Raw genomic sequence first — 15451 nt, forward strand, 5'->3', positions numbered from 1 at the left:
AGTCTCTGGCTATTTATTTTATGAAGTTAGCGGCTGGATATGTTAAGCAAATGTTTTCTTAATTGTGGCAGTATGAGAAAACAATGGGGCAAGGGCTGCCGGGGACCGGAGTATTAGGCCTCCACCCCTCCTACCCCCCAGCACCAAATCTCTAGAGAATGACAGGAAAAAATTAAAGACAGGGCTTTTCTTTTCGTGGTCACATGTCTACGCTGCTGCTGTAATAAGAACCTGCACCAATTAGAAATGTTTCACCTCCTCCCCTCTGCCCCTCCCCGGGCGCATTTCAGAACAGCCTGGGTTGTGGACTCCAGGAGTTTGCCAAACACAGCAAACACTGCTGTGTGAGCGGCTGGAGGGGGCTCTTTCCACCCCGACCTCCCTCCCTTCCTCCTCTGCTCCCTCCCTTCCACACTGTTTTCATTTACTAGGACTTCCTCCTCCGGGCGAGGGAGGGGGAGGAAAGACGCTGCCGAGCGCCTGGGGCGTGAGTGTGTGTGCGTGCGTGTGTGTGTGTGAAGTGGAGAGTGAGTGGAGGAGTGTAAAATGCTGTAATGGGAGGAAACCGAGCCGCGTCAGAGTGCCCCGGACTGCAGCGGCCGTTCTGATCGCAGTGGCACCTGAGTATACACTTCCCCAAGCAAGTGCGACCTGTACCTGCAGGTACGTGTGGCCGCCGGCCTGTCTGGGCAGTGTGGCTGGGGTGTGTGGGTAACGAGAAAGTGAGGCAGCGGTCCAGGTCCGCGTCCCGGGGACGGGAGTCCCCCGCGTGCGCTGAGGTCTCGCGGGCGAGCCGGGTGTGAGCGCCGACCTCCGGGCGCTGGAGAAGTCGTACACCCTTTCAGGGGCTGCCGCTGGAGGAAGGGGAAGCGTGCGGGTCTGAAGCCGAGCACCGCGTAGGTGCTGCGGGTCTGGCTCAAATACTCTGGCACTTGCTGGCTGTGCGTGGCGGGGAAGGGGCAGCAGACCCAGTGGGTGTGGAGTAAGGCTAGACCGTGGATGTCGGTGTCACCTGTACTGTGTGCACTGGGTGCGTGGGCCCACTGTGTGCGTGTGGGGAACGTGCCTGGCCCAGAGCAGCAGGCACCTGGGCGCCACGAAAGGTTCGTTGGTGCGTGTACACCGAAGGTGAGTTCCCACTGGCTGGGCCTTTCGGGGGTAGAGATATGCGTGAGATGCCGGGTCCTCGCGCCCTCGGGAACTGGCGCCTCCTCCGGGGGCCCAGCGCCGCTCCAGGCCTGCAGCAGGCGTCCCCCGCCCGAGCGCGTCGGCGCCCGCCGGGTAGGTGCGAGAGGCCGCGGGGCGTGCGGCGGGAGGGGGGAGGGGAAACAAGCCTCTCCCTGGCGCGCGGGGCCCCGCCCCCGCTTCCCAGCCGGCTCACCTGGGCTCTGCCGCCCACCTGCTCGGTAGGAGGGGCGTGTCCGGGGGGCGTGTTCTGGCGGGCCAGGCGGAGCCCGGCGGAGCGGGGCTGAGGGCGGGCGGGCGGCGCCTCATTCCAGGGATTCCTCGCGCTTCCGCGCTCGCGTCCGCCGCGGAGTCGGCCTGGCGCGCGCCGCCCGCGTGTGCGTGTGGGCGTGCAGCGGGGGAGTCGGTGCGGGAGCGCGGGCGCGAGCGCGCCTGTGCGTCGGCGCGCCCCCGGAGTGCGCCCCGCGCGCTCGGCGGTCCCGCCTCCACGCCCGCCCCCGCCCCCCCACGGGGCCCGGCCGGCCCGAGGCGGGCGAGCCCAGAGCCGCCCGGCGGTGAGTGCGGGAGAACCGGGCCCGCGAGGGGCCGGCCTGCGGGGGGACTCCCGGGTGGGCTGACTTGGAGCTGCCCTGAGGGCGTCCTCCGGGAGGGAGGAGGCGGCTGGTTCTCGCGGGGCAACTTGAGGCTCCCAGTGGGGAGCCGAAGCTCCAGGGCTCTCAAAGGGAGGTCCGGTTCCTGGAGGGGTCCCGAGAGGAAGGCGTCCTGGGAATGCGAGGCACGGGGCCGGGAAGGGGGCCCGGAGCCCTGTAGACCCTTGGTCCTGGCCAGCGGCACCGGAGGGCTGGGTGTACGACTGCGGGAAGAGGCTGAGGATGGGCCGCTGGGATGGGTCTCGCTTTTCTCTTCCTATATTCCCTGCTCCTCCTCAAAACAAAACGGCACACTCTTCCAGCACCGAGTGCAGGCCTCGCCGAAAAGCAAAGGTCTTTCCTTTTTTTTTTTTTTTTTTTTTGCTTAAAGTCTTCTTTGATTCCTGACACTGAGACATTGAAATGTCTTAGGTTAGGATGACAGTGGTTGTTGGCGCTACTTAGTCTGTGCATTTTATTGACATATATTCGTCTATTTAAGCTAGATAATTAAAAAAAATCGGTTTCACTTTGATCATTGGTGCTGTATGTTTTTGCTGGTTGTATTTCCTTCTCTGTGGTTAATAAGAACCAGCAGCCCGGGGGCGGGGAGTGGAGGCTGCTCTTCTAGTTTTTATCAGCAGCTGGTTGCTCTCTCTGAAAGGTGCTGTCTCTCAGTTTGCAGATTTTACAAATCTGTTTCTAAACCCCAGCCTACCTTGACCATTTGTTTCCTCTGAACGTTCAAAGACAAAACTAAAATGATAGTTTTCCTATTAGTATTCGAAGGTTAGTTTTGCATGCCATTTTAACATACCACACTTTAACTCTTTGCTCTACTCCACCACCTTGAGATGTTCATTGTTTTTCCTCCTTGCTGCGCAGCACTGTGAAGGGTAGCGTGTGTAGTTGAAAGAGCTTTAGGGTCAGTGCCTTAAGGCTGTACTGATGACGCGATCTTGGAACAAGTTTATTATCGTCTCTAAATCTTAATGCCTTAACTTTAATGGGTTTAGAAATACTTTAGAAGTTTGTTGTATACTCAAGACACGATTTTGTGTTTGTTTTCTTCTGTGTGTTTCCTCTTATATCTGGCTGAAAATCATCTCCCCCATAGTTGAAATGATGTAAACCTCTCAAATTGTTATTTAATTTTGGCAAAATATTAATCCCAGGCTGATTTCCCCTGCCACTGGTTTTGTCACACTCTGGGGCAGCTTGCTTTTTGCTTTCCATTTGGAAGGGGAATGCAAACTAATTTTTATGTTGACCAAAACACAATACAATTAAGATAATTCTGTTATAAATAACCATGGACTACATTCCCAAACTGTGAATGTTGTAGTGAAAACAGCTCTTGCTTATTTCTGGAGACATGACTTTAAGTCCAATCTGTGTCACCTAAGTCACCTAAGTTTGTGACCAGAAAAAGTTACCTCTACTTAACCTTTGTATTTGATTCTCCTCTGTAAGAGGGTAATAGTATCGATCCAATACATCACAGAGGTTCAGGAATTACAGGAAATAATATGCTTGAAAAGTAGTTGGTATTATGTTATTTACAAAAGTCTTTGAGGATTTCAGAGAGCTTCTTAACCACAGTGGTTGCCACTTCCCCCAGCTGATTTAGAACTGTGAGTTTACCTGACTAGTTCACTTACAGACTTGATCATTGTGAAACCAAAACTTTTACTTTCAGATGTTCTGTTTTATGAGTTCTGTAATGGGAAATTCCTTTTAACTGCTTATGGAGTCAGCCTTGTTGCCAGCCTCTGATGGTTGCCAGAACAAATCCAGAGGAAGATTTTACTTTGTGTCTTTTCTAGGTTCCTTCCTGGATAGTTTTGCTGTGCAGCTTCTAGTTTGCCTTATTAAAATGATAAGTAAAAGGGACACCTGGGTGGCTCAGTCGGTTAAGCATCCAACTTCGGCTCAGGTCATGATCTCACAGTTCAGGAGCTCGGCCTGTGTCAGGCTCTGTGCTGACAGCTCAGAGCCTGGAGCCTGCAGCCTGCTTTAGGGTTCTATGTTTCCCTCTTTCTCTGCCCCTCCCCCACTCATGCTCTCTTTCTCTTGAAAATAAACAAACGTGGAAAAAAATTAAAAATAAAATGATTTTGACTCACATATTACATTAAAAAATACAAATAACATTAAAAAATTATTCTTAATGTTTATTTTTTGAGAGAGAGTGCGTGTGCACAAGCGGGGGAGGGACAGAGAGGGAGACACAGAATCTGAAGCAGGCTCCAGGCTCTGAGTTGTCAGCACAGAGCCATACGTGGGACTGGAACCCACGAACCACAAGATCATGACCTGAGCGGAAGTCGAAAGCTTAACCCACTGAGCCACCCAGGCACCCCACAAATAACATTTTTAATGAATGGAAATGTATACCTTAATTAACTGCTCTTTGAGAGTAGGGACAGCCATGTGGGGACAAGCACTGCACCAGATCTGGGTTCTGCAGTTGGTTCTTTTGTGTGATTCTGAGCTAAGCCACTTAGCCTCTCCATGTCTCTTTTTGCTCTTCTGCAAAAGGCCAGAATCACACCTGCATTCCTGCCTCATAATGGCCTCAGATGTTCATTTATGAAAGCTCACATAAGACAATGGCTGCAAAAGCACGTGGAAGAAAGCCTCTGAGTAAGACTGGTGATGAAAACAGCCAGATACACAAGCAGCTGACTTCGGCTCAGGTCATGATCTCACAGCTTGTGTGCTAACAGCTCAGAGCCTGCTTGTGATTCTGTGTCTCCCTCTTTCTCTGCCTCTCCTCCCCCCCACCCCCTTCAAAAATACATAAACGTTAAAAAAAAAAATAAGTAAAATAGCTATCTTAAAAGTTGTTTTGCACCTTTGAGTATGACTTAATAAAACAATAGGAGTTGTAAATTCAGGAGGTAAAAGTCACATACATTGGGATTTAATGTGACTAAAATTATGACAGTGTGCAATCTTAACATGTCAAGTCTGGATTTTGGCGTATGTTAGTTAGATAAGCTGTTGCAGAACCTGGTGAAAGGAAGTTTTTTATTTTTGTGTTAAGTTTGTGCAAGTTGTGTTAACTGAAGCTCATTTGTGATTGTTTTAGGGATCCCATCTAAAGGTAATGACATTGATATGTGAGATCCTAATAGACAAGAAAAGGGAATGAATGCTGCCGACAGTCTGTAGCCATTTAGAATATGTCCACGTTAAAATGACGATAGCAACAACAACTGCTTAGCAATTGGGACTGCCGGGGTGCCTGGGTGGCTCAGTTGGTTGAGCTGGTTGAGTATCTGGACTCTTGGTTTCAGCTCAGGTCATGAGCCTTGTGTTGGGTTCAGCACTGTCAGTGAGGAGCCTGCTTGGGATTCTCTCTCTTTTCCTCTTTGTCTGCTCCTGTGCACTTTCACTCTCTCTCAAAGTAAATAAATAAACTTTGAAAGAAAGAAAGAAATTGGACCGCCAAATTTTGATAGTATAAATTGCCAAGGTAGGAAAGGTGGAGTGTAAGTAGGAGGTGCTGAAACCAGAAAAATTCTTGCTACCTGGGATGCAGTATGACAGTTCCTTTGCAAAGGAGGAGAATCTTATGGAATATACTCTGTCTCATACCTCAGGTCCAATAACCAGATACAGCCCATCCTCGAATTTGTGAGTTTATCTACTCACTAAAAGTTATTTGTAACCTCAAATTCAAACTTGCAGCACTGTCTCTGTCATCCATGCACATGCACAGAGTGGTGAAAAATTTGAGTCTCCCCAAGTGTTCATCCCCAGGTGAGGTCAAACAAGGCAAGACTCTGACTTGTTTCAGCTCTCATACTGTACTCTTACTTGTGGTCTCTTTTGTGCCCCATGTTTCTCATTTGGGGGCTTTCTGTTGGTGTTTTTGCTGCTTATAATGGCCCCCAAGCATAGTGCTGAAGTGCTGTCCAGGTTTCCCAAGAGCCAGAAGGCTGTGATGTGCCTTCAGGAAAAATATGTGTGGAAAATGTGTGCATTAGATAAGCTTCCTTCAGGCATGAATTGTAGTGCTGTTGGCCATGAACTCAATGTTAATGAATCGATAATAGATCTCAAATAAGATGTCTTTAAACAGAAACACTCATGAAACAAGATGATGTATTGATCAATTGACAGAAATGTAACCAGCGGCTTGAAGGAACCTAACTTTGTACTTCCCCTAGGAGCAGTGGTTCATGTTCACGAGTTCAGTGTTATTGGACACCTTAGCGAGCGTGACTACTGTGAATAATGAGAAAGCATGTTTACTGATGCTGGTAACTAGAGTGCTTCCTAACGACAGAATGTGTCATGGGTTAGAAGGCTCTATTTAGGCTTTAATAGGCTGAGTTGAGATTTTGGACCAGTGTATATAGTTAGACCTGGGTGTTATGGGAAGTTTGCCAATTTGGACTTTGATGCACATTCACGTTTCTCATTCTTGGGTGTCCTCTCATTCTGAGAGGACAGGCACCTGAGGGCTTGTGAATAGGAAATTCTAAGTATCCAAATAAGAGAAACGGCAAGAACAAGCATATCCAGAGTAAACTAAAAATGATGACGTGTTTCCCTTATTTCATATGCAGTGCTATAGAAGGCTGAGGACTTGGGAATGAAGAGACAGATTCACAAGAGCCTAAACATGAGAAAGAAAAGGATAGTTCAGTTTTATTTGACAGCAGTGTCGAAAAATGGTGGGAATTGGTCATCTGAACGAAATGTCCACACTTGAATTTTCTTATCTTTTCCTGACAACAGTGGTGTTAATGTGGGCCCACCATACAGTTTCTAGGGGACCCTTGAGAGAGATGTGTGAACTTCAGCCAGCAGTGAGAATTTTACCTCAGCATCAGGCAGCCTTGCATAAAAGGAAATATGCTGTAACCTAAGTTTAGTTTTGCAGCATTAGGCTCACATAGCTGGCCCTCAGTGGGCACATGGTCAGCTTTCATACTGCCTGTGCATGGCTGACATTGATACCAAACTGTAGAACAGGAACTGAGGATCTAGTTACTGCACAGTAGCAGTGTTTGTTAGCTTGTGTTGCTGGGTCATCAGGATGACTGAATAGCACATCCCTAACACACCACACCCCTGGGGGAGGGGTAGTTAAGGAGGTCCATAGAGTCAAGACTTGGGTCATTTTAGTATTGGAAGACCAGAGGTGGTTGAGTCAAGCATTCATTTGGGAGTTTCCATCCAGAGTGGTACCTTTTATTCCACCTAAGCTGGCTGGGATTTCATTCCCCTGGGAAACGATCAGAGGTGGTGATAAGCAGTAGGCAGGGCCAAATTGATGGCGCGCACCTGGGATTACTTAATTCCAACATCTCACAAATCCTACTTTGGAGGATGAGAGATGGACGGCTGCCCAACCTACAGACTGTCTCCTTTCACAGGAGGGGCATGATGTCATTCATTATGGGAAGGGTACAGAACTGTCCCAACTAAGCAAGTTTTATAGCTTTCTAGGACACTGGAAGGACTGCCACCAGCTGACTCTTATATTCTGGGGGTTATGCTTGAGGTCGGCAAGCACCTGAAAGCAGCCTAACTAGGGATTTTATGCACATATATTTTCAATTCTCTGGAAGTGGGCATAGAGCATGTAAGTATATTCAGATTTAATACATTTGGCCTTCAGATACATTTTCAGGAGAGGGTATGTGTAGAAGTGAGTTGTATGTAAGCAGAGGGCGGCCACGTCCTGACATTGTACTTAGTATGGAGTATGGATCGAGTATTCATGCCAGGGATATGCCTCGGTAAGGAACGCTGGCCTAGCACAGGATCCATCTGTTCATGCTCTTTCAGTAGTATGACTTTTGAAAGAGTATTTTGAATAAGGGCTGGCCTCTATTTAGTAATGTGGTGTACCATTCAAGGTGGTGAGAAACACAAACAATTAGGTGAACATTTGAAAATACCATTCACTGATCCCTAACCGTTATCCATCGTAACTCAGACAACAGGTTTTCTTGAGCGTGACTGAGTAGAAGCCATCCTTCCTAATACTGAGCCTGTTCTTGGAGCCTGAAGGTTTGAGGGCCTTTGTTTACAGGCCGTGTTGCATTGGCCCCAGGAACCTACGGCTGCAGCTATTGACAGTGTTGCTTTGCTCTACTTTCAGAACATCTTCTGCGAGCATTTTCTCACCTGGCTTGGTTACTATTCGCGTGACTCTGTGTTCAGCTCTGTTCAAAGAAAGTATAATATGGCAGCGTTTTCGCGTTTGCAAGAGGGGAGGATTTGTTTCCCTTTGCTTACTTGAGAAACTGTCAGGTTATTGCCTGATGTATCTCAAGGTGTAGGGAAAGAACATAGACTACAAGTCTTGCCTTGGTTGATGATGGAAGGTTTTTTGGGCGGGGGTGGGGGGAAGGGATGTAACTTAAACTAAAAATAAGTAACTGCTTTTCTTCAAAAAGTCTTTATGAAAATCAGCTTAAGTGGAGTAAAAATAGCATTGGATGGTGAGTCAGGGGACTTGGATTCTAGTCTTAGCTTCTTCTGGAAGTCACTTAGATTCTTGGCACTTTGGGTTTTCATCTGTAGGAGAATATGAATAATCTTGTTTGGCCAAGTTGCAGTGAGAATCCAATGAAGTAATTTACATGAGTGTGCTTTGGAAAAGTGTGTGCCCTACAACCTTAAGATGGTGGTGGCTGTTTGAGGCTGACATATATTTCTCAATTGAATTTACAGGGCATTTTCAGTAACGTTGTATCCTTGAATCCACACGCCAAGTCTGTGACCATATGCAGGAGGCAACATTACTGCTATTCTAAGTGAGGAAACTTGAGCCTGGAGAGGTGAAATGGCCCACACAATTAGTGTTAACTCTGTAGAGCAGAGCCTAGAAGGAAACTGACTGAGTGAAAGTGTTAAAGTAGGGCTCGAACTTAGGTTTTGTGCCACTAAAGTTCTGGCTGTATTGATGTAACAGATGGCAAAGTGTTGAGAAGAAAAAAAAAGGATTACACAAATGAGAGATATTTTCAACAAGAACATAGAGGGATGGTCTGAGAATTGGATGTTAACAGGAAGATTATGTGTTGCAAGAAGCTGGGGTGGGGGGCATCAATTGGACACAGTGTGGAGAAGAAACCGAAGGGGAATGCTCACCTTCTTGATGTGCCCAAAGCCATGCTTGCCCGTGGCTGTCTGGATCTGGTGATAATTTGGTCTGAAATTTCATTTCGGTTATCCTTCCTACTGGACAGACTGCTCATCAGATCGACCACAGTGTGATATTGCTTCAGGGCAGTGAGGTGCCTTTTCCTTTTCTGTAATGTCTGTATATAGTTCTAACGGAAATAGGAGAGACTCAAAGCCTCTAAATTCTTGATGGGCAAAAGGGTCACATACCTCGTGCTGTGGTGTGAGAGTTCATACTTGTAGGCTTGTGCTCCAGTTGTACTTCATTAGCCAAGGCTGGTTTAGATTATCCCAGGAAGTGGCTCTGATTGCAGGGGATAGAGGGATGGAACAGGGCCAACAGGAATTAGAGATACTGAATAGTGTGCATCTGGAAACTGGAGATGCCATCAGTACCCAGGATAGTGCTGTCTTCCTGTTTCTGTTTTTTTTGGGCAAGTGACAGTGTGGCAGGAACATCAGGAGGTTTGAATGTGCTTCTTCCCACCTCTACTGGCTTCCACCCCTAGCCAGGACGGTTGTTTCATGTTCTCATACTCTTTCCTCAATTATACTGTAGTTAGGCCACTGTTCTGGAAGAACCATGGAGTGAGATAGTCCTGGTGCTGTAACTTTCACCTGGGAAATCTCCTTAGAACATTCGCATAACATATCTTGAAATTCTGTTCTTTTGCCTGGAAAAAAAATTTGAATACATCTTGTAATTCTATTTCTTTAATTTTTTTTAAAGTTTATTTATTTTGAAAGAGAGACAGCATGAATGGCGGGAGGGCAGAGAGAGAGGGAGACAGAATCCCAAGCAGGCTCTCTGCTACCAGCACAGAGCTGGACGTGGGGCTCGACCCCACGAAACTGTGAGATTGTGACCTGAGACGAAACCAAGAGTTGGATGCTTAACTGACTGAGCCACCCGTGTGCCCCATAATTCTGTTTCTGAGACAGGTGCTTTTGTCCTCTTGCTGATCAAAAAGGGACAGTTCTTTGTGGACGTCCAAAATAATGGCATTCAAATTTATAGCTGAGCTTGTCATTAGCACTGAATGTCCCTAAAGTTTAGTAGCTTTAGAATTGATACCTCTTATTCTCTAATTCTGCACCTTAAGCTATTTGTAAGAGCGTTATTATTGGCGATAAGGGAGTCCAAAGAAAAGAATATGGGTCAGAAAATACCGTTGCTTAGGGGCGCCTGGGTGGCGCAGTCGGTTAAGCGTCCGACTTCAGCCAGGTCACGATCTCGCGGTCCGTGAGTTCGAGCCCCGCGTCGGGCTCTGGGCTGATGGCTCAGAGCCTGGAGCCTGTTTCCGATTCTGTGTCTCCCGCTCTCTCTGCCCCTCCCCCGTTCATGCTCTGTCTCTCTCTGTCCCAAAAATAAATAAACGTTGAAAAAAAAATTAAAAAAAAAAAAAAAAAAGAAAATACCGTTGCTTGTAAAACGAAACAAAATGTATGTTCTATTCATGATGACTTATGTTCATATTTGTCAAAAATCCCCAATGAAGGTGAATGGATAGACCAGAAGTGGATTGCAGTACAGTAGAATACCTTTACAGGTGCAGTTGAAGTCTTTTTTCAGAACCATCTTCTTCTCACCTTAATGGGGTTACATTTCAGGCCTGAGCATTTCAAGTGATTATATTTTTGCTTATCATGATTTTATAGTGTAAAAACTGTCACAGAAAGGAGGACCTGTTATTGAGATGTACTTAGCTTTATTTTCTAGATGCTGCATAATCTTTGGCAAAAGGGAGCAGATGATTTTTGGTTCATAAAGGATACAGAATAAACCAGGAATTTCTCTCCCGTTTCAAACCATTCAGACTATTCGAGGGCTTTGCACTGACGAAGAATAAATCTCAGCTTTGTCACACCCTGCAGAGTATGCTTGATCTGCCCTTGCCCAGTTCCCTGCCACCACCTCCTGTCCTCTCCCCCTTGTTTCCTGCCCTGAGGTCATTCCCTCCACATCTCCATGCCCAGCGTGGGTCTGTCTTGGGTATTTTGCAAATGCTCTTTGTCTCCTCCCTGCCTGCCGTGCTTCACAAGGCTAATTCCTCTCCTTCAGGTGTCAGCTTTCATCCATCTTAGAGTCATCGCCATGTAAAGTTGTGGTCAGTACCCTTTTTTCAATGCATTTACCATCATTTGCAGTTTATTTAATATGTTTGCAAAAGTTTTGACAAATATTTATACATATAAAGGCCATCCATTTCTCATAACACCTATGAGGGGAGTAATATTAATTCATATCCCCATTTTACAGATGAGGAAACACACACACAGAGGTAAAGTCATTTTCCAGGGATACACAGATAGGAAGTGGCTGAGCCCAATTCAAACTCAGCCAGGTTGGTGTCCAAAGATCCTCCTCTTAAATAACCAATCTGCTAATTTGCCTCTCAGTGTTGTGTGGCCCTCCATCAAATACTGTAATCATTGTTTCCTCCCAGCTCCCCTTACTTTTTACTAACATGTTTTATTGGTTTTTTTTTTTGGGGGGGGGTTGTGGATATTGTACAAGGTGTAAAATTCAGAAGTTTTTTTTCCATAAGTTTTTTTTTTTTTATTTTATTACTGTTATCTTCCACCTTTATTTGCTTAGTTTTTTTTTTTGTGGCTAGATAATGCCTAGTTGCTAGACCTCATCTCCCACCTTTACTGAACCAGCCCCTACTGCCCTTATCTCACACCTGGTTCCTGGAGGAGCCTCCTGACTGATCTGCTTCCAGTGACTTCTCACTTGACTTCATCAAGTCAGACCTTCCCCCCCAGAACTGCTAAATGAAAATCTCATTAACATCAGATCACCAGCTCGCTCAGGGACTAATAGTTGCTGCCTGTTTCCTGCTATGTTCAGTGTGAACCTGGTTGGCTAGCCTTCTGCTTTTTCCTCTGTCCACCCACATCATGTTTACCCTGCTTAGATTCTACTGCTCCTTATCCAAGATTCTCCATTGTGAGAATGTCTCGGGTTTTCATTCTGCCTCTGTGCCTTTCCTGAGACTTTTGATCCAACATGACTGTAACATGTAAGGATAAGACAGAGTCCTTGCACCCAGGACGTATTCCAACGGTGTGATCTGGTAAATAAGAGAAGTCAGAGAGGAGCCTGACAGCCTGAGGGAGAGAAACTAGGGAAGGGAATCTTTGAAGTGGCTTTTAGAGGCACACATATGTGCACACCAACCAAAGAATAGATGTTCGCAAGGTATACGCTTTGAGCCGATGCTCATCTCTTCTTTTATCACACAGTACACATTTTGGTTTTAAATTATATATTGTCTTTTATTATGCTCTTTTAAATTTGTTTGTTATCCTAGTCCCTTAAAAGATTTGTCTGTTATCTTATTCCTTATACTTAATGTTCACAAACAAGAACGTAACTCCTTGAAAGCAGAGATCTTATCTTCTGTTTCTCTTTTCTTCTCTTGAGTACTTCCCTGAACTCAGAATAATTGTGTAATAAAAATTGATTGGTTTCATTAATAAGGTTGCAGCAGATGGCAGGTGCCTTGCAGGTGAACCTTAAACACCTAATCTCTTATCTGCCTACTTTGAACGTTAAGTCGCTTGGAGGTTTGGAATTCATAGTATCTGAATACATTTAAATATGTAATCTCCTAGATGCTAAAATTCTGCATCTACTTCTTTGTGTTATTTGATATTTTTATGCTTTGATATTTTGCTTCTATGCACAACACTTGTAATTTGCATAACTTAAGGCATGTGTTGTTAATGGATATCTATTTGGGTTTAGAATTTTCACATTGCTGGCGGAGAGTCAAGAGTGTGTGATCAGGAAGGCAAGGTCATTCAGAACTTCAATTTCATGGGGAAATTAAGGAATTTGAGTCTAAATTCTGTATTATGGAGTAGAATGCTTATCAGCATTTATGTAATCCAAATAAAAGGCTTTAAGCCCAAATCTTGCCTGAATAGGAAACTGGCTTAGATAAAGATGGTAAGACGGAGTTCTTGGGAGTTCAGCAAACCTTTCTTCTTCTTTGAACAAGTTCAAAAATCCTTACTCTCAGGAGGTGATCTTTTCTATCTTATTACCAAGACGATTATGAATGTGAATGCCATTACATTTTCTTTTGTTGTTTTGATTTTACTCCTCTTCCCTTGTCTCTGAAAAAGAAGAAATGAACTCTGGTTTATGACGTCACTGCTCTTGCAGTGACTGACAGCCCCCATTTCTGGTGTTGATGAGCAATTGATTTATTTTTGTCGACCACTTTCACCTATCCCCTCCTTACCCCACCCTGTAACCAGCAAACTGTTCTCTGTCTCGATTAATTTGTTTTTCTTCTAGATTTCACATATAAGAAACTAAACAGTATTTGTCTTTGTCTCCTCTCACATTTCGAGACCTTCCAAACCCTGTCAGTTTGTCTCTGGTTTTCTCCTGTCCCCACAGCTCCCTTAACAGTGCCCCTCATTACCTTCTGCATAGCTCTTTGATGTTGTTTACCCTGTCTTTAGCTTCCCATTCTGTAGAATGGGACTACATGGTCCTATCAGAATAATTTTCATTGAATATGTAGATGACCAAGTCAGTTCTCTGCTCAGAGGTTGCAGTGGATCCCTAACACGTACACAATCAAACCCAACTTTTGTCAGAGCCCTCGGTCCTTCCATAATGTGGCCCCGATCGAAACTCCCATCCCTGTCTCCTAACTTCCTATTCCCGTTTTATTCTTGTCTTCTAGCTGATTGGGGCAACTTGTTCCTGAATAGATTGTCCTTTTGTTCTTCCATTCTGGAAGAACTTTCCTATCCATTCTTCAGAGGTTCAGCTCGTGGTTCTGTTTTCTCTACAGTCTTTCGGAATTCATCTGTGTTTCTATAGGATTTTGTTTATACCACTGTTGTGGCACTTAGCACACTTTACCTTAATCCATTATTTCCCTAAGTGTTCCCTAAGAGATGTTTCAGGTTAAATGAATGGCCAGTGAAATTTGAGAGATTTCATCTATCCAGAGGTAAATACCCCCACTGCCTGAGCCTCTGCAGGAGGAATGCCTAGCAGTATATTCCAAGCACAGGAAGCTGCTTAATTCGGTTTACTTCAGTGTTTCCTGAACTTATTTCTAGAAAAATTTTTTCTTGTAAAATATGAACATATAGTGCAAAACACTTTAGAAAACACTGCCTTAAACTACTTTCTTGTAGGCACGTCTACTGTACAGATTGAAAGCTCTTTGAAAACAACTACTGGCCTTTGATTTTTTTTTTTTTCCTACCTTGGCAGCACCTAGTAGATAATTTTTTTTTAATGTTTATTTATTTTTGAGAGAAAGCGAGAATGAGCAGGGGAGGGGCAGAGAGAGAGAGGGAGACGGGATCCAAAGTGGGCTCTGTGGGCAGAGAGCCCTACGTGGGGCTCAGGCTCAGAAGCCAACAGTGAGATCATGACCTGAGCTGCTCTTGGACCCTTAACTGACTGAGCCACCCAGGCGTCCCCATAGTTCACGTTTGTTGAATGAAATTACGTTGCCAGTCAAGACTTGATGTTTCTTTGGGGACCTGAAATACGAATATTATAAAGCAAGCTGATCCACCATGTCTTGTAACTGGCACATACCTAGTAGTTACTCAGTAAATGTTGAAGAAGTCTGATTAAATGCTGAGTGTCTTTTTTAATTAATTTATCTTTTTGAGAGAGTGTGGGCATGTGAGCGGGGTAGGAGCAGAGGGAGAGGGAGGGAGAGAATCCCAAGCAGGTGTTCCATTGCTGTCTTTAAAGGGTATAGTTAAGAAGATATTTCTCTCAGTTGAACTAATAGAGTATGTCTGTTTTCCCAGTAATTGTGTATGTGTGCCTGTGTATGCGTGTGTGTGTGTAAGTAATCTGGAAAAGAAAAATTGGGCGAGGTGGCCTGATTTTCTAGGTTTTCCACCCACCATCTTTAAATGTTCTGCAGTCTTTGCTTTTATATGTATGCTGTAATTTAAGAAAACAGAATTAAAAATAAAACCCAGGCTTATTAGAAAACATGGCACTAGATAAATTGGTGATGGGTGGTGGTGATAGTGGGTAGTCACAAAACATATTTAAAATGTTTTTTTAATGTTTATTAATTTTTGAGAAAGAGAGAATGCGAGCAGGGGAGGGTTAGAGAGAGGGAGACACAGAATCTGAAGCAGGCTCTGGGCTCCTAGCCGTCAGCACAGAGCCCAGTGTGGGGCTCGAACTCACGAACCGTGAGATCATGACCTGAGCTGAAGTCAGATGCTTAACTGACTGAGCCACCCAGGCTCCCCAAAACATATTTTAAAATAAAGATACACAGGGGCGCCTGGGTGGCTCAGTCTGTTTGCATCCGACTTCGGCTCAGGTCATGATCTGACGGTCCATGAGTTCGAGCCCCGCGTCGGGCTCTGTGCTGACGGCTCGGAGCCCGGAGCCTGCTTCAGATTCTGTGTTTCCCTCTCCCTCTCTCTCTCTCTGCCTCTCCCGCACTCATGCTCTCGCTCTCTCTCTC

General features: G+C 45.5%; 1 protein-coding gene across 2 annotated transcripts in view; it reads left to right on the plus strand.

Moving 5' to 3' along the window:
• The first annotated feature begins 338 nt into the window (after positions 1-338).
• VGLL4 (vestigial like family member 4) overlaps positions 339-15451 on the plus strand; it is a 168968-nt gene continuing 153855 nt past the window's right edge. The window contains exon 1 of one of the 2 annotated variants that reach the window (XM_086697418.1): positions 339-663. The gene's annotated coding sequence lies outside the window, so the exon portion shown is untranslated. Of the gene's footprint in view, positions 664-1568; positions 1740-15451 lie in introns of those variants that run through there. The other variant, XM_086697417.1, reaches the window with a different exon arrangement.

This window comes from Puma concolor, chromosome A2 (genome assembly GCF_028749965.1).
Source record: "Puma concolor isolate L17-30 chromosome A2, mPumCon1.1.hap2, whole genome shotgun sequence".
In the NCBI taxonomy this organism is placed as follows: domain Eukaryota; kingdom Metazoa; phylum Chordata; class Mammalia; order Carnivora; family Felidae; genus Puma; species Puma concolor.